At 38.3% G+C, this 13811-nt stretch overlaps 1 protein-coding gene across 9 annotated transcripts in view; it reads right to left on the bottom strand.

Annotated features, from left to right (window-relative positions):
- wt1b (WT1 transcription factor b) overlaps positions 1 to 13811 on the bottom strand; it is a 58963-nt gene that overhangs the window by 44987 nt on the left and 165 nt on the right. For 6 of the 9 annotated variants that reach the window (XM_062026514.1, XM_062026506.1, XM_062026563.1 and 3 more), the window contains exons 2-5: positions 13520 to 13763; positions 13169 to 13290; positions 9034 to 9122; positions 8842 to 8947 (exon numbers count right to left, since the gene is read on the bottom strand). The gene's annotated coding sequence lies outside the window, so the exon portion shown is untranslated. Of the gene's footprint in view, positions 1 to 8841; positions 8948 to 9033; positions 9123 to 10710; positions 10740 to 13168; positions 13291 to 13519; positions 13764 to 13811 lie in introns of those variants that run through there. The other 3 variants (XM_062026497.1, XM_062026520.1, XM_062026538.1) reach the window with 3 other exon arrangements.

The raw sequence follows: 13811 nt of genomic DNA on the forward strand, positions 1-13811 counted from the left end.
GCTAATCAAACAAAATAGAAAAGTCATGGATGTCTTTATTCATACTTTATGAGATGAAAAAGATTTTCTCCTTTTTTAATAGGTTCAACTTGTTTTTCAGGATTCTTCTTCCCCGTACTTTGTAAAAACTTTTAGTTTGAACAGTTTCTTAAAGTGGATCATTTGAGTACATTGATTGATTTCTTTGCTTATTCCATTTCATAATTTAGCTGTTAGCAAAGACTCAAATAAATTCATAGATTAGCCGCACCTTTGTATAAGCCTCTGGATTCAAAGCTTGGGAAAAAGTAGCATCTTATATTGCGGAAATTATGATAGTAGAGTACTTCAGTGGGAAGTGGCATTAATGACACAATAGGCAGATTTATGCTTTGCATTTCTATGATGACCCCAAATATTGTCGACCCCCGCCAAGGCCACAACAATTGAGAAGTCTCATATTTCTTGGTGTGTCCATCAGCTTGTTAGTTTAGTTGGAAGAGTCCACTGACTTAAAGGGACTTAAAGGGTGATAAACAAATTCCTTTTTCTGCAGGTTTACCAGATCCTCACCAAAATGTAACAGGTTCTTCCTTGGCCGCCCCTCTAAAAGCTTCATGAAAATTGTACTTGTTTGTATTATCCTGCTAGTTGTATCTGTTTGAAAAATGTTAATTTTGCACTGTATAAAAGTACAGGAGTGTGTAAAAAAATATAACCATTGTAAAACTAGAATTTTAGATGCAGATTTTAGTGGCCCTCACAGATGTACAGCTATACAGCGAGTGTATACAGCTGGGAAAGTCTATGTGTTTTTAGTAAACAGGATGTTGAGTGTGACTCATCCCTTCATGAAAAGGCATCAGGCAGTTTTTTAATTCTCTTTCCTATCAACAATGTGGGCTCTTCAAAGAGTCACATATCAGAACCATGATAAGAACAATCTGTGGGAGAGTGAGCATATCTTCACACTGTGTGTAAGACACAACACTTGCCTACTGATGCTTAACACACACACACTGTTGCCTTTTTTCACCCTCTAATATCACTAAACCCAATATTCAGTTTGTGTTGTATTACTTTACTGCATTACGTAATTGGAACGTATGGACTCTGGTTGCACAATTCCTACACATGCATTTCTGGATATTTATTTTTTGCATTTAAATTTAAAAACAGCTTGTTTTCTAGTCAGAAATATAGATTTTTTTTACCATGTGGCCTATGCTTTAGTGTGTGTGTGTATATACAAATATATATAAAGTACATATATATAAAACATGCCTCTTTTTTATTGTTGTAATGTTATTGCACACTGCATTTCCTTTCAGTCCCGTCTTTTTATTTGTGTTACTTTTATTTTTTGTTTTATTATCCTAAAGGGGACCTTTTTTTATCTTATAGCACCTGTTTTTGTGTATTTGGGATCCCCATAAATCCCAAAATTTTTCAAATCAATCCATGGAGGCATTGCGGAGATATCTATAAAATATTAAAGGCCTACTGAAATGAAATGTTCTTATTTAAACGGGGATAGCAGATCCATTCTATGTGTCATACTTGATCATTTCGCGATATTGCCATATTTTTGCTGAAAGGATTTAGTAGAGAACATCGATGATAAAGTTTGCAACTTTTGGTCGCTGATAAACAAGCTTTGCCTGTACTGGAAGTAGCATTACGTCACAGGTTGAAGGGCTCCTCACATTTGCACATTGTTTACACCAGCAGCGAGAGCGATTCGGACCGAGAAAGCGACGATTACCCCATTAATTTGAGCGAGGATGAAAGATTTGTGGATGAGGAACGTGAGAGTGAAGGATTAGAGTGCAGTGCAGGACGTATCTTTTTTCGCTCTGACCGTAACTTAGGTACAAGGGCTCATTGGATTCCACACTTTCTCCTTTTTCTATTGTGGATCACGGATTTGTATTTTAAACCACCTCGGATACTATATCCTCTTGAAAATGAGAGTCGAGAACGCGAAATGGACATTCACAGTGACTTTTATCTCCACGACAATACATCAGCGAAGCACTTTAGCTACGTAGCTAACGTGATAGCATCGTGCTTAAATGCAGATAGAAACAAAAGAAATAAGCCCCTGACTGGAAGGATAGACAGAAGATCAACAATACTAGCAAACCCTGGACCTGTAACCACACGGTTAATGCTTTCCAGCCTGGCGAAGCCTAGCAATGCTGTTGCTAACGACGCCATTGAAGCTAACTTAGCTACGGGACCTCGACAGAGCTATGCTAAAAACACCTACGCCAGCTTTCATCTGCTCATCAACACCCGTGCTCACCTGGGTTCCAGCGATCGACAGCGCGACGAAGGACTTCACCACGATGATCGGTGCGGTCGGCGGCCCGGAGACGGAGGAAGTCAACCCAGACAGGTGAGGACAGCGGCGTGGCGGAGGACGGCGTTGTAGCTTTCGACGACACCCCGGCCGCCATCAGAGTCAGCAAGAAACATATATTTCCCCAAAGTTACGTACGTGACATGCACATAGCGACACACAGGTACGGGCAAGCGATCAAATGTTTGGAAGCCAAAGCTGTACTCACGGTAGCGTGTCTGCTATCCAACTCAAAGTCCTCCTGGTTGTGTTGCTGTAGCCAGCCGCTAATACACCGATCCCACCTACAGCTTTCTTCTTTGCAGTCTCCATTGTTAATTGAACAAATTGCAAAAGATTCACCAACACAGATGTCCAGAATACTGTGGAATTGTGTGGTGAAAACAGACGACTTAAGCTGGCGACCATGCTATTCCAAAATGTCTCCTTCAACCCTTGACGTCACGCGCAAACGTCATCATACCTAGAAGTTTTCAGCCGGAAGTTTCCTGGGAAATTTAAAATTGCACTTTATAAGTTAACCCGGCCGTATTGGCATGTGTTGCAATGTTAAGATTTCATCAATGATAAAATAAACTATCAGACTGAGTGGTCGGTAGTAGTGGGTTTCAGTAGGCCTTTAACCAGCTGTTTGGAATTTGCTCTGACTTGTGACGTTTTCTAACCTGTGACGACAGCGAATATCTATGTATGGTGGAAATTTACCTGACGAGCTTTGTGTGAGTCTGCCCTTGTAGTCAATATGCTCTTTATTTTTCTCTATCCTCTTGTTGTGGGTAGACTGGCTCGTACATGCACATACATTATTATGCCACTTCTAATACAAAAGTAGCGTATAGTTCAAACTTACATCTGTCTGTAGACTTGATACGAAAGCCCTTAAAACTACAACATGAATGACGTGGGGAATATGCAGTCAAAGTGGAGGCACATAAATAAGACCGCCCACAAAACGGCGCATCCTAAAGAGACGGTCAGAAAATGCTTGTAGATGGTCTGTAAAAATTAATCACCATTACATGTTATGTAGACCAAAAATAAGTGTTTTAAATGTAGAAAAAAATCATAATAGGTCCCCTTTAAAAGCCTCCTTTGGACAGATTAGAACATGTGCTAAAACACTCAAACAATGCATCTGGTTTGTCCAATCTAATTGTTATAGCTACATTAACTAAACAATAAATAAATCATTACGATATCTATCTTATATATGTAGATTTTTTTGGGATATACAGTACTCAGGTTTTGCAAATAGACCTACTATCTACATATTAGGTACACATAATAATCTAATGATTTCAAATACAACAGTTACATACAAAAAGTGGCGTTTGCAAATATAATGATTCTCAATCATGTGTTGATTGGTGTCGATTGAACAATATCTTTATTACTGTGGTTGTAGTTTATAGTGGTCGGGGGGGACACACGTGTGACATCGGGGAACATGCTTTTTTGCTGTACCAGAAAATGATGAAGCATATTTAGCACTTGACTTCACTGTAACCACAGTGGGAGACGAGGAAAGAGTGTTGTGTTGTTTCCTTTAACGTTAATAAACATACAATGTTATGCAGAGGTATGATTGTAACAATTTTATAGACAAATGATTTATATTGACTATTTATAGTCACGGTGGAGAATGGGGGGGTGCAAAATATTTTCTTTATCCAAGGGGGGTGTGCGACAGAAAATAATTGTGACGCAACCCCTAAAAGAGCAAGCGGTAGAAGATGGATGGCTGGATGGATGGTTTGATCTATCAAAAACTTAAATAATTGCTGGACTTATGAAACATCATAAAACATTTGTATTTTACTTTTGTGTTTAGTTTAGGGCTGATTTAATGAGGCACAATGCAAAAAATTATATTAGTATATCATTGCAAAAATTAGCTGAATAATCCATGTCTCATCTCAACAGGTGCCTGTGTGTCAGGTTCAAGGCCGGCCCCGTTATCAGCACTTTACAGTAAAAACCGCAGCCTCTTCCATAATATCACGCCCTGCAGCAGCTGTGTGGCTTGCAGGGCGTCAGCAGACAACACACAAAAAACATTGCACACACATCCAGCAAGTGTTGTCATCCGACTCGAGGCTCATTGTCAGGGCAACAAGCATGAAGATTACTCACACATGATGGAGAAAAAAATGCACTGTTTCAACCCAATACTTTTTCATGCTAAGAATAATTGCCAGTTTTGTTCTATTGTTTTTTTTAAGAAATTATTTTGTTGTTTCAGTGTTACTCTACATCATCAGCGCTGAAAGCCTGCTTTTTTTTTTTTAAGTGAAAGGTCATGCAGAGCTACATCTAATTAGTATTATACAATATTTGGTTTTAGGCTAGATTAATTTAAAGTCTAAAATTTGAATATTAGAGGCGCACAAAAAAAACGATTCACATCTCACTCGCGATTTTTATTCATCCAAATTTCAAAAATCGATTCAAAGAAAAAAGTGTTTTTCTAAAAATTTATTTTAAAAAATAGGTTTTAGGCCATCTCCATTCAACCAGAAGAAGCTTTTCTAACTTGTAAACAGTTTTGCAAAAGTTGTGTTATAATTATTATACCAAATAATACATCGCAAGAACTGGTTTGAATTGAGAATTGTGTTGAATCGAAAATCGTTTCTGAATCGAATGGACACCCCAGGAATCGGAATCGAATAGCATTGCTAGGTGCTCATAGATTCAATGTTGTTTTAAAACTCATATAAGCCTGTGAGTTTGAGTAATATAAACACTGTTTGATGACATCTACTGCGATGACTCAATCTCTTCTCTTTTGCAGCTGCCATGAGGTTGAAAGAGCACACACATTCCATGTCAGGACGATGAACGACGTCTAAGTTGCCATGATTAATCACTGCGGCACTATGTGTGATATGAAGCCAAGTGATATGGCACAAGAACAACAGTAAATTGTACCAGAGTTCTTACTTCCGTCACACAACTCGAAATGAACGCAAGATATTAATTATAATTTAACTAATTCTAGCAAGTAAGTATCTCATCGTACACTCTTGCTGCTTGATTGATTATGTGGAGGTGGAGGAGATAATTAATCACAAAGACTTGGCGGCTGTTAAGAGCAGACCACAGGAGTTTGTGCACGTGTGCTTATAAAGATAGGTGGCCGCTTCGGTACTAGAAGGTCACAGGTTAAAGACTAGCCAGGGATGTAAAATAAGGAAACCCCCGAAACCGATCAGGAGAACAACACTACAACTAAAAATTGACCACATTTACTCCAGTTCTGTGTTGTAGTGGAGGCCAGAATGCTAGGGACCCATTGCAGGGATGTAATGATTAAAAACTCCCAACAATTAGTACAGTGGTAACTCGACTTAAGACTGTTTTGAGATAAAGCTGTCCCTTAGCTAATTGTTATGCTTTAAGTTGCAGGCAAAAATTTGAGTTACAAGCTTCCCGGCCATTAGTTGGCGCAGCAAATGTTACAGTGAACCCCGTAGGAGTCACCCAAAACATCCTGTCTCACTCTTTAGCGTTAGCTTATTGCTAGAAATTGACATTATTTTGTTTTTCCAACAAAAACATGACAAAGTGTGTAGCAACTTGGTAAAGTCAATCGAGCGTATCGTCTGCAGCATATTGAAACAGAATGAGTTTAACGCCAGCTAAGGATACAATATCTAAACGGGGACTTGTATACAAGAAAATATGGATAAGCCACTGATGGTGTGTTTGACGGAGAAGCAGCATAACATAAAAAAACATGAAAAAAATGAAGCACTGTGAATACTTTCCGGATGCACTGAAAGTATTACCTTTTCAGCACATTCAACAATACTTTGGTAGTAATGATAACTGTCATAATTGTGTTACAATAACTGTGATGTGATCTATATTAATGATTCTCAAACAGTGGTATGCGCATAAGTGGTATGCAGTCTATGCTAGTGGTACGCCAAAAAAATCACTTTATTAAAGTACAGTGTTTTATTTTCCTATATCAGTGGTTCTTAACCGGGGTTTGGTGAGTCAGCTTCAGGGGTTCGGCAGAGCCTCCGCCGCGGAGGTCAAGACACACCCGACTCATTGTGTAAATAAAAACTTCTCCCTATCGGCGTATTATGGATGCCTCCAAACAATGTTCCCTCTAATTTTCCATCTGATTTGCAGGTGTGTATATTGTTGTGGTTCATGCATGGTTCATTTTGTGCACCAGGAAAAAAACATATAACTTTGTCTTGAATTTGAAAAAAACAACATTACATTTTTCACTAAAGAAGGGTTCGGTGAATGCGCATATGAAACTGGTGGGGTTTGGTACCTCCAACAAGGTTAAGAACCACTGTCCTATATTCAAACACAGTGTTACTGTTCAAACTGCATGTAATTTTACAGTGGCCCAAAATATTACCAAACCTGTGCAAAGTGGATAGCGTATGTTAAGTGAGCAGAATAAGGCGTGCAATCCATTTTGTGTCTCAGTCTTCAAGAATATGCAGAATATATATGCTGCTCATCAAAACGCCCACAATACTTGGAGGAGAAAATGTTAATATATTATATAGCACGCGCTATGTGATTTATTAACACTCATCACCTCTTTGGGAGCACTATTTTGCGTTTTAGCATGTTTGAAAGGGACATACAAACTGACACACAAGGCTGTGAGAGAGGAGTGCTCACGCTGCAAAGACACATGATGGACAGAGAATCCCCCGTCCTACGTGTACATTTTTAACATATTTGGATGGTTGGAAACAAAAAAATATTAGACACATCGTCTATTTAGCAACATCCTTTTATAATTTTATAGCAGCTATAGGACTTAAAGGGCTGATAAAAAATAATTCAATGTGTTTTGGTGTCACTTGGTATTTTTATAATGACATACATTTTTTCACATAGAATATATACTACTAACATATTTTCAATGCATTTTTTTGCGTCTCGACCAAAGTAGTGCAACCTCCCTCTCTTGCACCTTCAGCGGTTAAAAAAAAGGAAAAAAAAGTGGTGTCAATGTAGATGCCCGGCACAACTGCTTATACAATGCCCATAAAAAGTGGTAGATGCCTCCTGCTTGTTTGAAAACTGCATTTAAATAAAGAGGTCTACATCACTTTTCAATTGCACATGCAGTGTTAGTAAATCGCACGCAACACGCCCACTAATTGTACACGCTATTTTATAGTTTGCATATGCTGTTTAGCGCGAGGTATTTGGATTTAATTAAATCAGGCTCTTAATGGATTGCGCTCCTTATTTTGCTCATTTATGAGACGCAATCCTCTGTACACAAGCTTAGTAGATCAGCTTTGCGTGCGCTATCAAGTTTGCACGTTGTAATATACGCAAATACCCTTTAGTAGATCAGGTCCTAAGTTCATAAGTTTATTTTGTCATTTATTTGATGCCACCCTAGCAGCGTACCAGTTTTGGCAAAGAGGAAAAGATGTCCATAGAACTGTTCCATTTATAGATTCTGTCCTTGCTGCTCAGCACAAGATGGCTAAAATGACAATAGGTCAACAATATTTTTTCAAAGAAAATGTACAGCAGAAAACCATATCATCTACATGTGAAGAGGTTACGCCTACAAGAACAGGCAGTAATTATCTCTCTGCACATAATCACAATTAACAGGTGGGTACAGGATGTATTCTTCTTATGTTTGGTTTTAACAGGACAGTTAAGACTAATACATGTTAAAAAGGTGAAATGCATTACGAAAGTTTACGCTTCCCAATATCAACTGTGGCTAACTTGTTTTTACGCTTGTATGATAGCTAATAATGTAAAAAAGTCAAACAATTCTAAATGAAATCTAGTAATAGACAGTTTAGCACTAGAACAGATTAGCACTAGAACAGATTAATTATCTCAACATTATTTTCTACTAGAAATATGTAGTTGTAAAAATTAACAAATCTTAGGTAAACCAGCACTGTGAACTTAGAAGGTTGTATAATACTTGTTTTGCATTAAAAAGTGAGCTTCTGGGAATAGGTCACCTTCAGCTTCATATTTTGACCCAGCTACTTACAAACAACCCTATTTTTTTTACTTTACAATTGAAAACAATAAGCAAAATTAGGTTGCTAAAATGTTGTGACTTATGCTTTGTTCCAGCAATAACAATTGTACATACATCTTTTCTGGCAAGTTTGTAATGGCTTGCCTATTGTCAGCATAAAAGCTATCCTTTTTTATTTCTTGATCATCATATGGGCACAATGTTAATGGCAAGAAATATATATTTTTTTGTTTGTGCAATATATGTATGTGTGTTGTGTTTTTGTCATGAATATACACAAAACAAAACAATTACATTTGGCTTATGTTACTAAAATAATAAGAAAAAACATGAAAAGATTTCAGCACATCTGACTCCCACACAAACACTTAAATGCTGTCCGGTAAAGAGCAGTGTTTGTTTATTTGTTTCTTGCAATGGCGTGCGTGCATGAATGCAGAGGGGGGAGGAGTCAGCTTTTAAGTAATTAACAAGCAATCGGCCTCACCTCGGGAAGCAGGGAAGTAACTCATGCAACGCATCCTGACAAGGTCAATGGCTGATAGATGAGCCTGAGCGAGGGGATTTTTCAGAGGCGGTGGAGGCAGGCACAACTGTGGGAACCAGACAATTAGTGGGTGGAAGGTAGGCGGCCATGTTGGACGATGACCATGAGGATGCTTTACATGGATATACTTACTGCTTGGCCGGGGCAGACACCTGGGATGGACTGCCTCTTAATACAGTCATTTATCTTGCAGGACGCTGATTGGGCAGTTTGCCATGAGCCTAGAAATAGGGACTTTCAGTCAGACAACCTCGGATAATATCAATGAGAACCACTGGTATTTCAAAGAAACATTGCGCAATAGGACTATTAGGGGGTTTATTAAATAAGACGTATAAGAGCACATTATATGAAAACATTTTTATACCGTTTCGAAGTTATGGCAAAACTAGAAGGCAATCAACCACTGGCCATTTTTCTTTAGAAAACTGAAAATGGAAAAAAAAGATACAAAACCCTAAAGTCCTTCCAGTCTGTGATTGTGATACAATGTTTGTAATTGGATTCAATTAAACATAATATTTTCTCTTGTTTTGCAACATTCTGTTTCACAATTTCACAATGTTATGGGAAGTTGTGACTCAATCAAGGACTGTAGATTGTCTGACCAAGGTCAAATGACAAATAGTCTTCCACTGAATTGTATTTAAAACAGACTTCAGTTACTGAAACATGGCTTTGCTGCAATAAATCCTCTTCAGACTGCATTGGACTGTTTTTAATACACTAATAGTAGTAGTAGCAATACTGTAATTTGGCTTGGCACGTAAGAAAAACTCACTTTCTGATGTGCTTTTTTTCTATAAAACTTTACAATTAAATATAATTTCAACAGGCTAGTAGGTGCAGTTACTGACCTCCAATTTGTTAGCAATATCATTAATTTAAGAAATACAAACAAATATTTGTGTAGGTGCTGTACAATAAAAGAGTAGGAAACATAAAATATCTTAAGGTTGTTTAGGTGTTACAGCATATCAACTACATCTGATAAAATGATGAGTGGGTTATCATTTTAAGTATATGTGAATTACATTATATATGATATGTATCCTGTTAATATTAATATTGTCAAATATCAGGTGATTATGTAGTGTATTGATGATTAAGAATCAGATTATCTAAATGATGGGGTAGGACAATATCATCTTATGCTTCCTCGAGCTCTTTTTCAGACACACAGCATGTTTTTTTTAATTATTTTTAAATGTGTGAATGCTCCAAAGCATTCAAACCATTCCACTTTCAAAAAATTCGGCTCATTCATGACATGCGTGCTATTTTTTCCCCCCCAAAACACTCCTACATTTCCAGGAATTCTAACTTTTTCCGGGGAATTTTTTCCATCCAAATGTATAGTCTTTTTTTTTAAACTGCCACATTTTCCAAATTTCTAAACCAATTCAAACCGTTCCAAAAGAAAAAATGCTCCTTGCTAACGTTAAGACAACTGCTACAGTATTTTAGCAATTTTTGCCTGTATACCCAAGAATCATACGTTTTCGTACTTGATGCATAGATAGATAGATAGTACTTTATTGATTCCTTCAGGAGAGTTCCCTCAGGAAAATTAAAATGCTAACTGTCAGCATAGTAGCTTTTTAGTTAATTTTGCAGGTATACATCTCAGTCATATATTTTGCTACTTGACGCATGCTGTTAGCATGCTAACATTAACATGCTAACTATTTTGGCTAATTTTACAGATATATACTTGACAGTCATATAGTTTGGCTCTTGACGCATGCTTACTACTAGCATGCAAACGCTAGTATTTTAGCTTGTTTAGCTATGTTTGAAGGTATACACCTTAGAGTCATATATTTTGGTACTTGACGCATACTATCCATCCATCCATCTTCTACCGCTTGTCCCTTTTGGGGTCGCTGGAGCCTATCTCAGCTACAATCGCATACTAACTGGCATATTTTTTGTTACATCGTGCTTTCTGGCTAGTGTGCTAACTGTTAGCATTTCAGTTCGGTTTCTGCTTTTTAGCATTCACATGCAATTTCTACCAAAATTTGTATTTTCTAGTTTTCTTTTAAAATTGCTATTGTTTTTTTGCAGATGAAGCTATTGTATTTGAGAAGTTTTTTGGTTTGTTTGTGAGGATGGAGTGTGTTTTTCGTTAAATTGTTTAACTGAAATGTACCAGTTGCTTGGTTAAGCCCCACAGGATTGAGACTTTTATTGGTAGATTGCACAGCCTCTCATCTTTTTAAGTGGGAGAACTTGCACAATTGGTGGCTGACTAAAAACTGTTTTGCCCGACTGTAAATAATATTGATTGAAACTTTTATTAGATTGCACAGTACAGTACATATTCCGTACAATTGACCACTAAATGGTAACACCCGAATAAGTTTTTCAACTTGTTTAAGTCGGGGTCCACGTTAATAAATTCATGGTAAGTGGTCTCCACTTTTCCACACAGCAGAGAAAAGACAGAAAGAGTAGTATGACAAATGTACACACACTATACAAATTACCCCAAGACAACACTTGTATCTACTCTGATTAAGCTATTTAATCAGTACTCTGTATTAAATACAAAATACAGTGGAACGTCTAATGTCATAATCTGTTGCTTTCTTTGTGTTTGGCATCAAGAGGCTTTTTTTTGCAACACAGTTCCAAAAGAAACACTAGCCTCAACAAGGTGTGTTAAAAAAGAAGAATGTGATAAGAAGAGAAAAAAAAATGCCTATAATAGGGAGGTTCCAAACAGGGTGTTGTGGATTCCAAAACGGATCATCCATGAGTGAGATCGGCTGATACCAGGATTGATACTGACCACATGTACTGTATTAACTGTCATTTTTTCAACGTATATATGCTGAGTGCTATTGACAGTTTTAAACAATATAGTTATTTATTGTTATTGCTTATTACATACAATTACTATCTACTACTCATTTAAATCATTTGGTTTTTGCCCTGAAAGTTTGCCTTTTTCCAGGGAATTCTTAATTAAGGAAATAAAAATATCGACCTAATCACTCTAATATTAATCATGTACGGATACTACCTTTGGTATCAACACCACCAATTTATGGATCGATCCGCCCCTCTCTGCCGTGTCGTGTACTGACTGTTGTTATATTTTTCTCTTTAGACTCTTATTAATCTATTTGTTAATTTTCTGTTAATAACTGCTCACTTTCTGCTGTAACAGAGTTCTATCTACACTTCTTAAAGTTTACTCAGCACTTATTTTTTACTTTCTCTCTATCTGTGTTGGCCCTGTGATTAGGTGGCGACTTGTCCAGGGAGTACCCTGCCTTCCTCCCGAGTGCAGCTGGCATAGGCTCCAGCGCCCCCTGTGACCCCAAAATGAATAAGAGGTAGAAAATGGATGGGTGGATGGATGTTTATGGCTATCCTAGCGATTAGTTTAGTTGTTGGCATGCCTGCTCCTGGCTTGCTCTGGGAGTGTCACATATTTATCCTTGTACTCCAGTGATAATGTTACTTAGTGAAAGATACCAATTGATGCACTTTATTTGCCATAATGGAGGTGATTATTATTAGTTAAGCAAAGGGAAGCGACTCCACACTGTGTATGGAGACATACAATTAGCTACTAGCTTGTCAGTCCAGGGACTAAAATGAATACAATGCCAGCCAAAGGGGATCTGAATTTGCGATCAAGCATTAATCAACAATGGCGTCACATACTTTTTTACAAAAATCGACGGATACTGATCAGTGGCCTACGTTGTCATCTATTGACTAAATGTATTAATATACCTCATAAAGTTAAAGTTAAAGTACCAATGATTGTCACACACACACTAGGTGTGGTGAGATTATCCTCGGCATTTGACCCATCACCCTCACTCCCTGGGAGGTGAGGGGAGCAGTGAGCAGCAGCGGTGGCCACGCCCGGGAATCATTTTGGTGATTTAACCCCCAATTCCAACCCTTGACGCTGAGTGCCAAGCAGGGAGGTAATGGGTACCATTTTTATAGTCTTTGGTGTGACTCGGCCGGGGTTTGAACTCACGACCTACCGATCTCAGGACGGACATTAACTACTGGGCCACTGAACAAAGACTAGAATGACAAAACAAGCCTCCAATGCACCTGGACAATTTTTTTTAAACATATTTGAGACTTGAAATACACCAGGCACTTGAAACCAGCTGTTAATCAGATAATGAAAGGCTCAGAGTTACACGAGCACACTTGTGGAGAAGGAGCTATAAATTGTTTGCCGTGACAGCCTGCAAGGGCAGAGGAGAGTGAGGGTGGGATTTCGTACCAGGCACTTGCCTTCCCAACGAGATGACGCATCATGAGAGCACGATGGTGAAACACTCCATCAGCTATTTCCCCTCTTTTTTTCCTCTTTAAACCCTCATTGCAGTGAGTTCAGTTCCTTAACTGTAAGTGCAAAGAGAAATATGTGGCAAGATGTATTTCAGGGAATAAGGACTTAGTGGTTCTAAAAATACAACATGACAAATGAACTGTGAGCAATGCAAAAGGAAAACAAGTCCTGTGTCTTCACTCTGGTACTGAAGCATGTGCAACACCTTCATATGTATACGCAACATGACTCCATCGTTTTAGGGTGAACTCTAGTTCCACTTACCCTTTTCACCCCACTCACCTCCATCACCCTGTGACCCCGCCATTGTAACAACACACAGGATCCCAGTCAGCACAGAGGCCCAGCACAGGTCAGTGGGGGTACTATGGAGGGCCGCTGCCCTCTGACACTGATGGTGTTTCCGGGTTGGATGGGCCTGCAATGGTGGTCCGCTCAGCTTCATCAGATAACCTCTCTTGGAGATCAAATTCAACGCTCATCCAAGCCATCCAGGGTTAATCTCCCAGAGAGAGGAGATTGATATCTGCAGAGGAGAAAAAAAGGTAATGGAATTCTGGGTGTCATCAAATTT

This window comes from Entelurus aequoreus, linkage group LG02, assembly GCF_033978785.1.
Source record: "Entelurus aequoreus isolate RoL-2023_Sb linkage group LG02, RoL_Eaeq_v1.1, whole genome shotgun sequence".
Classification (NCBI taxonomy): Eukaryota; Metazoa; Chordata; class Actinopteri; order Syngnathiformes; family Syngnathidae; genus Entelurus; species Entelurus aequoreus.